Genomic DNA, 13,027 nt, shown 5'->3' on the forward strand with positions numbered 1-13,027 from the left:
GCTGGGGGTTGCATTCTCACAGTCTCTCACAACCCACTGCCCCAGGCAGGCTTCTCTTCCGCTGCCCCTTAACAGTGCCACCTCTCCAGTGGCTGGCAGCGGAACCCAGGCCCACCCTCTGTACTGGTTCTAGTCCAGGGACCCTACAACAAGCAGTCAAGGTCTGCACAGTCCTGAACCTTACTTTTGTATCCCTGGGCTGTTTCCTACCTTCCCTTCCCTCACCCTGAGAGTGACTGCAACCTCACTCTCTGCAGCTGCTGTCAGCCACTGGGCTTTATACAGGCCCCTCCTGTTTCTGTCCAGCTGAGCCTCACCTCTAATTAGTCCTTGCTCCCTGGATCCTCCTCCAGGTGCAGCCTAGGCATTTAATTGGCCCACCTGGCCACCTTAACCACGTCTAGCCTTGCATGGGGTGGATACCTATTCACACATGACCACCCTTATTTTGTTTTCCTTTTTATCACACCTTATTGAAATTGTATAGTTTTCCCACTGTGATCTAAAGAATGTCCAGTTGCTACATTGGGACAGGAATCTAATATGTTGCCATTATTATTGGTTGTGTGTGTGTGTGTGAGAGAGAGAGAGAGAGAGACTTAGTTTCTGGTTTCAGATATCTACAAGAGCCAACTCATTGCTGACACCATGCTCTCTGTGAAAGCATAAAGAGAGATGCCAGCATGGTACAGTGGCCAATGCCAGGTGTTTCAGAGGGAATGAAAAGAACAGGGCAATTACTAAGCGATCCATCCCCTGTCATCCACTCCCAGGATCTGGCATTCAGAGGCTAGGGACACCAAGAGCATGGGTTGTATCCTTGACCATCTTGGCTAATACCCATTGATGGACCTAGCCTCCGTGAACTTATCTAATTCTTTTTTGAATCCCCTTATAGTTTTGGCCTTCACAACATCCCCTGGCAATGAGTTCCACAGGTTGACTGTGTGTTCTGTGAAGTTTTGTTTGTTTTAAACCAGCTGCCGATTAATTTCATTGGCTGACCCCTGATTCTTGTGTTATGCGAAGGAGTAAATAACACTTCCTTATTCACTTTCTTCACATCAGTAATGATTTTATAGACTTCTAGCATATCCTTGCTTAGTCGTTTCTTTTCCATTCTGAAAAGTCCCAGTCTTTTCAATCTCTCCTCATATGGAAACAGTTTCCAATTATATCTTTTTTGAGATGGAGCAACCAGAACTGCACACAATGTTCAAGATACGGGCTTACCGTAGATTTATATAGTGGCATTATGATATTTACTGTCTTATTATCAATTCCTTTCCTAATGGTTCCTAACATTGTTAGCCTTTTTGACAGCCACTGCACATAGAGAATTCTATTTTCAGAACATGCTCAATTCCTACACGTACCCTGCACATTATCATACTATCACACCCTTTATTGGGAAGCTCTCTATTGCCACAGCAGCTACGCCTGCAAAGAGCAGACTCCCTGAAATTTAAATTTGTAGTACACAGAAAACCCATGACACTTACATAAGGAATGCCACGGTGGATCAGACCACTGACCATATAGTTAAGTACCTGTCACCAACAGTAGCTACTACCAAACGCTTCAGAGGAAAGTGCAAGAAAACACGAAGTGGGCTTTTATGAGATCAACAGCCCCCACCACACACCTTTCAAGATCCATGGTCCTACACATGCCTATCACAACATGTGGTGTACTTCATTCAGTGCATTAAATGCCCCAATAACAACTATGTAGGTGAAACCAGACAATCACCGCACTCTCCAATGAACTCAAACAGGAAAATGATAAAAGTAAAAAACACCACATCATCAGTTGGTGAACACTTTTCACAAAGTGATCCCTCTATATATGACCTCTCAGTCCTCATCCTCAAAGGAAACCTGCACAACACTTTACAAAGACAGCCTGGGAGCTTACATTCATAACTTTGCTAGACACTAAAAATGATGCTCTTTGGCAATGTCTACATTACAAAATTATGCTGACCTAATTTACGTCAGCATACAGCCACTGCAGTTATTAAATCACTTGTGAGAGCACATGTTTGGCTCCTTGCTCCTGGTGATGATGCACATCACTGAAAAACCTGTACCAATGTATTGTCAGTGTGGGACATTGTGGGACAGCCCTGAAAGCCAGTAACAGTTGACATAAGAAACATAGCACCTACACTGACACTGTATTAACATAATGACATTGACCCTGCCTTTAAGCCACTCGGGGAGGTGGTGTTACTAATTTGGTATAGAGAGGTACTTACGTTGGCAGGAGTCAAATTTAAGTGGAGACACTTCCACAGCTAGGTTGATGCAAGGCAGCTTACATTGACCTAACCATGTAGTGTAGACCAGGTCTTAATAAAGACATTGCATTTATAGCTTATTACAACAATCTGTAACCCACTAGCCCCCTTTTTCGTCCGATGACTACAGAGATTTTAATGGCTAATTCACTTTGAATGGTCCCTTAGAACAGTGGCTCTCAACATTTCCAGACTACTGTACCCCTTTCAGTCTGATTCGTCTTGCATACCCCAAGTTTCACCTCACTTAAAAACTACTTGCTTACAAAATCAGACATAAAAATACAAAAGTATCACCCCATACTATTACTAAATGCTTGCTTTCTCATTTTGGCTGTATGAAATTTAGTTTGCACGGACTTCACTAGTGCTTTTTATGTAGTCTGTTGTAACACTATGCAAATATTTAGCTGGGTTGATGTGTCCCCTGGAAGACCTCTGCATACCCCTGGTTGAGAACCACTGCCTTAGAATATGTGCTATTTGTGCTAAACTATCTGTTTGATCTTGTATTTAGCTGTGACACTCTGAATACCTTTCCCAGACCTGAAGAAGAGTTCTGGGTAGCTGGAACACTTCTCTCTCACCAACAGAAGCTGATCCAATAAAATATTACCTCACCCACCTTGCCTCTCTGGCCCCAGAGAATAGCTCCAGCAGTAAAAGCTTGGCTTATTCTCTGAAGTTTGAGGGTTTACATCTCCTCCAAAAACCAACTTTATTCTTATATTTACTACTGTTCTTCCAACATTTACTATTATAACTCAATCTCACTATCCCTATAAACAACAAACCTCTCTGTGCTTCCATTTCCCCTCTCACGCATTGTCTTGTCTGTTTAGTTTGTATGCTCTTTGGGGTCAGAGTCGGGTCTGAGTGTGAAGAGTGCCTACCACAGTGGGCTGGGGGTGGGGTGTCTGATCTCAGTTGGTGCCTCTAAGCCAGTGATTCTTAACCAGGGTTACACATACCCCTGGGGGTACGCAGAGATCTTCCACGGGGTACATCAACTCATCTAGATATTTGCCTAGTTTAACAGGCTACATAAAAAGCACTAGACAAACTAAAATTCCATACAGACAATGACTTTTTCATACCGCTCTATATAAACTATACACTGAAATGTAGAGTACAATATTTATATTCCAATTGATTTATTTTATAATATGGTAAAAATGAGAAAGTAAGAAATTTTTTCAGTACTAATGTGCTGTAATACTTTTGTATTTGTATGTCTGATTTTGTAAGCAAGTAGTTTTTAAGTGAGGTGAAACTTGTGTTACACAAGACAAATCAGACTCCAGAAAGGGGTACAGTAGTCTGGAAAGGTTGAGAGCCACTGCTCTAAGCACTATTGTAATTTCAATAAATAGTAACCCTGGAATGTGGACAGCACTAGTGTAAGCATCCTCCCACTGTCTGATCAGTTTGCCTCAACCCTGTTCTAAGGCTGACAAAGTTGTTCAGTCTTCAGTCCTATGCAATTTGTATCCTCTCTACTCAGACTGCCAATAGGTTGCAGTTGTGGTGTGATCCAGACAGATCTTTCCCTTCCAGTGATGTTTTCTAGAAGAAATTCATTTCAGATGAGAAAACTATTTCCATATTTAATGTTGTCATTCTAATTAACTCAAACAGCTACTTTTTTGACAATATTTTGCTATTGTTTTCCACAGGAGGAAGGGAGTCTATTCCTCATAAAGAGGAGCCTCAAAGAGCAATTGAAGTTATATTTGAAAACACTCAGGAAAAGGTGTTTATATTAATCTAAAAGAAAGGGAAAATTCACACCTTGTCCACTTCATTTATAATAGCAGCTTCCTCATTTCATTGGCATATTCCCTTATTTACATTACAGGCTGTTCTTGAAATGACAGCGAACTTTACAGGCTTGCTAAAGGCTTGTTTCTAATAGAGCTGGTCTACAGGGATTTTCAGCTTTAACAGCACTTTGTGCATTTTCCTATGCCATTGCCTCAAACCACAAGAACTTTCTATGTAGTTTTGGATTTGTTTGCACATATAAACACTTTGCCTTGATTTGGGCCAGCAAAGGGTTTTTAAACATTGATTGTTGTTGTTGCTAAGACACAGGTCCTTTGAATGTGATAAAAAAAAAAGAGAGAAATGCTTGAACATCTGGTTATCTTCCATAGCTGTCTCCAATGACTATGAAAAGGAGATAAATAATTTTGGAGATGGATCCTGGCAACGTTGCAATAGATTTAGCAATTTCCTTTCTATCTAATTTTCCAGTCCCCACCCCCACATTTAACTCTCTGTATGCTCAAAGTATTCTGCATGCTTATTGCAGCCCTACAGACTGCTATAAAAATACCACACTATTCTACAGCTTGTAAATGTTAATAGCATTTTGCAATATTACTATAGAATACCATGGGGAGGGGTTGTTTTTGTTTGGCTGGTTGGTTTGCTTTGTTTTTGGGGTGGGGGGCATTTAAAGGATAAAGAATAAAGTGGCCATAAAATCATAGTTTCTATGCATCTACTTCCACCCAGGAACTACACAGAACAATGGGAAATGTAAATACAGAGAAAAGCTGCTGAGATGCAAATAAGCACATCTGAACCACTGCAAAAGCTTCCCATACCCAAGAGATCATACAAAAACAGGCAAAAGCCATGATCAAGAAATAGGAAGAGAGAAGAGGTGGGGATGGGGAGGGGCACATTCTAGGCAACATAATCCACCTCTCTGCAGATTAACATCCAGATACAAATAGCACGTTAGTTAAATTCTATTTCAAAGTGCACAGATGTAACGCTACACATACATCCAGAGTAATAGCAGTAGCTTCAGAGTTACTCCAGATTTACCCCCAATGTAAAGGAGAGCAGAACCTGGTCCATTTTGTTTTTCCTTCCTTTTGAAACCCTTCTACAACTCCGCAGATAAGAACTCGTTTTGTTTAAATACTGTCTTGTTTTACCACCAAGGTCCAGTCTGTTCCTCAAGTGCAACCATGGTTTTGTGACACTCCCATCTGACCAGCTTAGAGTAAACATGTTTGACTTGTGTCCACACAACTGCTTTTTCCACAATACAATTAAGTGAGTCCACACTTACCACGTGACAGACTATCCCACATTTGCCTACTGTAGGGTATCTTGCTTCTCTGGCTACATCTATGCTATGATCTGGGGGTATGATGCCCAGCTCACATAGACGCACTCAGGCTAGTTCTCATGAGTTTGTGCACTATAAATAATAGTGTGCCACGATAGCACAGACACAGTGGCACACACTAGCAGCCCCAAGTACATATGCACAGAGTTTGGGTGGGTTTGTGCTCAAGGCAGCTAGTACGTTCCATCGCTGTCTGTGCTTCCATGGCCACATTACTCTTTTTAGCATAGTAGCTCAGATAAGAGCTAGCACAAGTATGTCTATGCAAGCTAGGAATCACACCCCTAGTTCATAGAGTATGTGTAGCTTCCGACGCCTCCAGTGCTGCCCATGGTCAGACAGGATACTGGGCTTGATGGACCATGGGTCTGATTCAGTCTGGCAATTCCTAGGTTCCTAACTGTACTTGAATAATGCCTTTTGGCAAAATCTGAGCAGTTATAGAGGTCATGCACACTGGGGGAATGCACTCCAGGAGAGCTAAGAAGTAGAAGACCATACAGGCTTACAAAGGCAGCGTTTGAGGAGAGAAAGGAGGGCAGCTACACTGCCCAGAAAGTGATGAAGTGATTTTTGTGGTTTATCCTGTAATCACTAAGCCACTGGTGAGGCTGGAACTGTTAACTATTAGCCGCCACACAGTTACTGAGTACTAGCTATATTGTTTGTTTAGAGCACCAGGCACAATGGGGTCCTGCTCCACGACTGGGGCTTGTAAGCACCACCACCATATAACCAGTAACAACAAACAAACAAACTGGTTGAATACCTCAGTGATACGTGGTAGGGCTGACAACCTTGTGCTACTTTACTTTATGCTCCGTTTACATCATGTGAAGTAGGAATTTTGCAACTGAGCATACCCACTTCCTGTGGTCACATCTCTTCTGGTAGGCTGCCAGAGAGACCTAATGGCCCATCAGGCTCCAAGGTAGTATAGCAGTTAGTGTTGTTACTCCATTTTGTTCTGCATGCACTGCCTGCTGTCCCTGGCACAGTGTGTACTGGCCCATCTCATCTCTTTCAGTTCTCACTCTTATGTAAGTTCCTGGTATTTACCGCAAGTGTGTATTTTTAGGAATGAATCTGATGCTGCATTTTGTATGTCATACTGTCAGTCATTATTTTGTTTGGCTGTTCTACTGATCCCAGCCCAATAGGTCTAAGATAAACGAGGCATTTATTCGCAATCAAGAAGCTATTTAAAAATATGCTTTTAAGTCCAATGAATTAATTCATACCAAATTAATTACTTAATACCATTTGACCTTCTTCTTTTCCAGGGGATGATTTGTGGGTTGTGGGGTTTTTTTGCCTGAGCAGTGTCCTTGACTGGCAGCTTTCTGTCAAGTATAATGGATGATTATATTCTTTAAACAGTGTTTATGACATCTGATGAAACAGTCACTTGGTGAAGCTCCATATATGGTCAATGTTGGTGCACGTGCTATCATTTCACTTTATCCTCAGTGGATTAACAAAGTAGAGTTAATGTTGCTCACAAGCACAAACAAGAGTTGTTCCTTTCACCACTCACAAGTGGCTTTTTTATTTAAAAAAATAGAATACAAAGGTTGAGTACCGCAAATATCTGTAACCCAGACTCAATGTTCTTCCATTGTGAGGTCCTTATGTAGCAGAGGGGAGACAAAAAAAAAGAGGAAAAAAAAAAAAAAAGTAGTCCTCCATTGGATCAAATACAAATACAGATTTATCCTGTCTAGGTGCCAGGATGTTATCAGTAGAGCTGAGATCCTAGAAGAAAAAAATTGTCCCTATATATTCACGCTGCAGTGAATTTTGATATTTGTTTCATAAATATTCAAGCACTCAAGCATTATTACCATGAATATTGCAAAAAGTGAATTTTTAGACCAAATACTTGCTGAAAATGAATTTTTAGTTGCATGCATGATTATAAAATTCTCAATTCACAATTGTGTTAGTACATAAGTCCCCCAATAGGGGTCAGAAGTAATGCCACATGACTTATGTAACTAACCAACACTGTCAATTTGAATATTCTAATTTACTGCACAATTTGCAGTATATGTAGTCTACATAGCATGCAGTTTCAGTTCCCTGATTGGATTATTTATCTAATTGATGCAGCCTGAATTTTGAATTGTATATTTGATTATATTTGTTATTCACTTTCTATTCGTTACACAAGCCATCCAACCAGAAAACAGAAACTGTGCCACATGACTTACTGGTATGTTACACAACACAAATATTTTCAAGAAATATTTAGCAAATGAGCTGTAGAGCAATTATGGAATGATTTTGCGATGAATAAATTCATTGCAATTTTTCAATCTGTTCACAGATAGTGTCACAGAAAAATATGAGTTTTGATAAATTTGTTGTTTTCACTCAGCTATGATCTCCAGGGGCCTAATCCAACTCCTAAAGTAGTATTGACTAAAGTGGGAACTGGATTGGGACCCAGGCGTGTATATCTGTCTTTTATTACATTACAATAATTCTTCTGTCTTATTCTGCGCCTTCCTTCCAAGGATGTAGAAGCATTTTACAAATAGTCAATCAATCCTCACAATAACAACAGATTTTATAGATGAGGAAACTGAGGCACAAAGAGGTTAAGGGATTTGCCTGAGGTCACACAAGCAATCTGTGGTAGAACATTTGTCTCTTTGCCTGGCCTGTGCCTTAGTCAAAAGCCCACCCCTTTTGTATCATAGGTCTGGTAGAGGTAGAATTTAAAAATGTGTCTTTGTAGAGGCTTGTGCTTAACCCAATCCATTAATAGCACAAATGGAATTCACCACATCATTGTCATATAGCATAGCATATATATGTCATATAGCATAGAATATATATAGGATACAGCATAGGAGTGTGAAATAGGGTTGCATTATAGTTACCAAGACCTCCTAACCAACAAGAGTATGGTAACAAAATATTACATCAGCCACAATAAAATATTTACTCTAAAATTAATAGCTTATTCATCAGGTATGTACACTACAAAAATGATCTGTCTATACAGTCACTGGGGACTCAAGACAATTGGGACTTCAACTTCTGTATAGTCTATTGTACATTTAATGACCATAATGATCATAATTCTAAATGAGAATAAGACAGAATGTTTGTTTATAATTCTTACCATGTACTAAGAGGTTTAACCTATACTGGCTGCCCGTGAGGGAACTACAGTAACTGTGAGAATTCTGAGGACATCCCAGCCAAGTTTTATCTATTTGACCCTGTTAAAAATGGTAATTATGTTATTTTATATTTGTGAATTATATTATATCCCAGAATAGAGCCTACGGTGCTGAAAATGTATGTTATAACTACTAACTGCAAAGAATTGTGGTGAAGGATATTGTGACTGACCACACTATCTCCGGGCTCTCTGAAACACAAGATATCAGCAGAAGGTGATGGATCTTAACTGCATATCACCTGACTACTTTTAGAAAACTTATCTACATTTTGGAATCATTTTGAGAAGGTTCTATGAGTAATTGTAACTGGGTTTAAAACCCTGACTTACAACTACTCAGACCTAGAGCTTGCTGGGAAATTTCAGTCAAATGTTTTTTGGTCAGAAAATGCTGCTTTGTCAAAACTAAGGCTATCTGTGGGGAAATGCCGGTTGCAAAAAACTTCCCATTTCAAAAAATTATGAAAAAATAATAATAAATTATCCAGCCTGCCTCATCATTTTCTAAATGAAAAAAAGGCATTTTTTGGTTCCAAACAACTTTTTGTTTAAAATGTTTTAATTTATAGTAAAAGGTAATTTTAAGTAGATAAAATAAAGGTTAAAACAAAACAAAACATTTCAAAATTATTGAAATAATACATTTTGATTGGCTGATCCAATTATTTTTTTCCAATTTTGCCTTCACAAAAATTTGAGATTTTGACTTTTCATCACAATTCAGGTTGGGAAATATTTTCAGAATGTCAAAAATTCTCACAGTACAGGAAAAACATTTCTCCCCCAGCTCTCCTCACATCCTACTGCTGACATGGCCTTTCTGCATGTAAGACAGACCAGCTTGGCCTCAGCTATCTAAATACAGAGTTATTGTATAAAAGGCTATAAATCAGTGGTTCTCAAACTAGGACTGCCACTTGTTCAGGGAAAGCCCCTGGCGGGCCAGGCCGGTTTGTTTACCTGCCGCGTCTGCAGGTTCAGCCAATCACAACTCTCACTGGCTGTGTTTCACCGCTCCAGGCCAATGGGGGCTCCAGGAAGCAGCGCGGGCCAAGGGACGTGCTGGCCACCCTTCCTGCAGCCCCCGTTGGCCTGGAGTCGCGATCGGCTGAACCTGCGGATGCAGCAGGTAAACAAACCAGCCCGACCCACCAGGGGCTTTCCCTGAACAAGCAGCAGCCCTAGTTTGAGAACTACTGGTGTAAATCACACAATGGTAGCTCGTTGGGTGGTAGTCAGTTTACTTGGCCCTAAGAGAATCCAAGCTGGTGCAATCTATATGCAAAACTGACTGGAAAATAGGTGTAAAACAGATGAGAATCTTAGACGTGGGTTATTGACTCCAATGTGATTTTGCTAAACTAAAAACTGCATGATCTGGTCCTTGTATCATAAAGTACAACAAACCAAAGACTTGTGCTTTGACATATATACAGTAAGTGAAAATCGTTACAGTAATTTTGAGCTCAGTAAACTTTTTACTATCAGAAGGAGAATGCTACTGTAGCTCCACGGCAATCATTATAATGAAGTCCAAGACCATCTATCAGCAAAACCCATTAAGCTTTATTTTTAGATACACAGAACTATGGTCAACTAGTGAAATATATTTCACTACATTAGTCAGGCTCTTTGGACTCAGTAAACAGATAAATTAACTGATGACATTAAATAATGTATTATATGGAGACTGTTCTCGCTGTGATGAATTTATAGCTAAGCCTAACAATGCTGATGTACTTACAAGTCTGTCAGTAATGCTGGGCTAAGCCTTATTTTTAAGGGCTTCAGAGCTAATTATGAGCAAATTTTGAAACTATCTGTAGGTTTGACTACAAATTTGGCTGCTTCTTCATAGACTTTAACACCAGAAGATCTTTTAGTGTGATGTCCTGCATATCACAGGGCATAGAATTTCATCCAGTTTCTCCTGCATTGAGCTCAATTGTATTGTATTCCTGCAACTGAAGTATCTAAAGTTTAGATTCTCTAAAACACTTGAGTGTGCAGTATTGTACTGGAAATCTTCCAAGAATAGGTTTGTGTGGGAAAGCTCGTTGAAAGAGGGAGAGGATTTGACATCAAAAATATCAAGAAAATCTTGTTTCCATTCTGCATCAAAACTTTGAAGTTTTCCATCTAGCTCTCTACCATCCTGAGAAGTTTGGGGTTCTTCCTGCTGCTGACTGAGCTAGAAATACCAAGAAAACAGAGTTGCTCACAGGATTTGGGGTACAAGCTAGAAATGGAAAGACAGAAGTAGATTAAAAAATGAAAAGTAATTTTATAATATTCACATACCTTCTGAACCTCAAGGAGGCTCAGATCAATTTCATTGTGAATTTTGGGTGGAAATTCAGCTTGGTTCCCTTTTTCTTGCCCAGTTTGCCAAGCCCTATTTGTCAAGCAAGCAGGAGTACATGGTGGTTGGAACATTCGTCTGGGTGTCCGGTCTCTTCCACTGACTTGCGGCAATGACTTGGATGAGTCATTACACGTCTCTGTGCCTCAGTTGCCTCATATGTAAAATGGGGATGACAGTAACTTCCCTTCCTCAGGGGGGTGTTGTGAGGCTTAATGGAAGTGCTTTGAGATTGCAAGATGAAAGAATGTTGCTACAGAAAGGTTCTGAGATGTAAATAAGTTCTCTAAAAGCAACCAAACTAAGATCCACACCTTCCACGAATACCTTGTGGTTTAGAGTCCTGAGAAAGTAAGTGAGAGCTCAGTCACAAAACCCTTCCCCACAATTCTTTGCAGTTAAGGTTATTATGAATTCTCAGCACTGTGTACCTTATTCTGGGCCATAACCCACCATCAGGCTTTACACAGAACCCCCGACTGAACTAAAGCAATGGTGCTGAAGGACTCTGCAGGGCACAGAACTGTAGCAGGGGACATGCCTACATAAACTACCATCCCACACCCATAAGGAGGTATGATCAGTGGATTGGGGCATGGTTCAGTCCTCAGAACCACTAACACACATGCTGCCGACAGCAGCAAGCATTGGCAAGTGGATGGTGGGTGGGTGTGTTGGTTCTGCTTAGGGGGAAAGCACTTCCCAGCTGATAGCACTGTGCACTGGGGCTACCTGTGAAATCCCACTCTAAGCAGAATTATCCCTGTGGCAGAGAATACACTGGGTTTGGACTTTGCCTCCTGTCATGATCCCAGCCACAGCAGGGGACAGGTTATAATATATTGCTTTCCAAAGCCAAAAACATTTTTTTAAAGGATTACAGTTGGATAAGTGTCACATTCCCCCTAAAAACATGGAAGTTAGTTATGGGACACCTCTTAAAAGGTTCCCCAATGCCCATACGACACATTTTTCACCAAAGATGACAGACTCTTCGTCTTCACAAGGAACTTCCTTTGGCCTCCAACAGATCAGGAAACAAACATTAATTTCCCTCACAGTGTAACAAACAATCTAATCACCACCTCAGAAAACACTCAGCATTGGGTTATGTGCATGACATACATTTGAAGTCATAATTAAGGTTGTGTGTCCAACTGAGAGAGAAGTTATTGTGACGTGTGTAATGTTTTGACTCTACAACAGTCATTTCAGTTCCTCCTGCACCAGCACTCACAACTCACAGCCTCCAAACACTACGTCTGCCAAGGCCCCGATCCCAGTGCCTGCTGCTTCTCCTCATTTCCCCCGTCTGAAAAGGATGCCTCCTCACATCCACATTGAATCCACCAGAGGAATGCACTGCGCGCCTCTGCCCCAATTTCAGGATCACAGTCTGCCTAGTCTTGGTGGAAAAGGTCCATGCTTCAGAAGTGCCAGCCGCTACTACACATTGCTCACTAGCATTGCATGGTCGGGCAGAATGAAAACATTCACACCAAACTATCTTTAGACTGGGGGAAGGTGCACTTAACTGGAAGTCAGGAGAGTTCCTTTAAATCTCACCTTTTCCACTCAATTGCTGTGTACATTTCTGTTCACTTAATACCTCCTTACTGAGCAAGGCCTCATACCCTGACCTGGAGCCAGGCAAGTTACATTTCCCCATCTTACAAACAAGTAAGAGGTTGCATGCAGTCACTTGTGATGGAATGGAGAATAGGACAGTGTATGACAAATCTCTGGGCTTGGCTATCCAGTCTGTAACCACTGCCATAGTCATCAGACCACATTTCCTACACAGAGCCAGGAAAAGGACCCAGGAGTCCTGATCCCCAACTTTCTATGGCTGTCTAGCAAATGGTGGGGTAATCCTTTGGTCAAGAGTGTGTTGCAAACCTCTCTAATATCTACTCCATATAAAGGATAACCTTTAGCTCAAATTGTGGAGGTCTTGGCTGTGGAACTGAATATCTAGGGTCCAAAGCCTGCTGACAGCCTGCGTGGAGAATCCTTATG

General features: G+C 40.9%; 1 long non-coding RNA gene across 2 annotated transcripts in view; it reads right to left on the bottom strand.

Annotated features, from left to right (window-relative positions):
* Positions 1–7,037: 7,037 nt before the first annotated feature.
* LOC120368996 overlaps positions 7,038–13,027 on the bottom strand; it is a 46,180-nt gene continuing 40,190 nt past the window's right edge. The window contains exon 3 of one of the 2 annotated variants that reach the window (XR_005582882.1): positions 7,038–7,205. This is a non-coding gene — a long non-coding RNA (uncharacterized LOC120368996). Of the gene's footprint in view, positions 7,206–10,099; positions 10,886–13,027 lie in introns of those variants that run through there. The other variant, XR_005582881.1, reaches the window with a different exon arrangement.

The sequence above is a fragment of the Mauremys reevesii genome, linkage group 7, assembly GCF_016161935.1.
Source record: "Mauremys reevesii isolate NIE-2019 linkage group 7, ASM1616193v1, whole genome shotgun sequence".
NCBI classification, from domain to species: domain Eukaryota; kingdom Metazoa; phylum Chordata; order Testudines; family Geoemydidae; genus Mauremys; species Mauremys reevesii.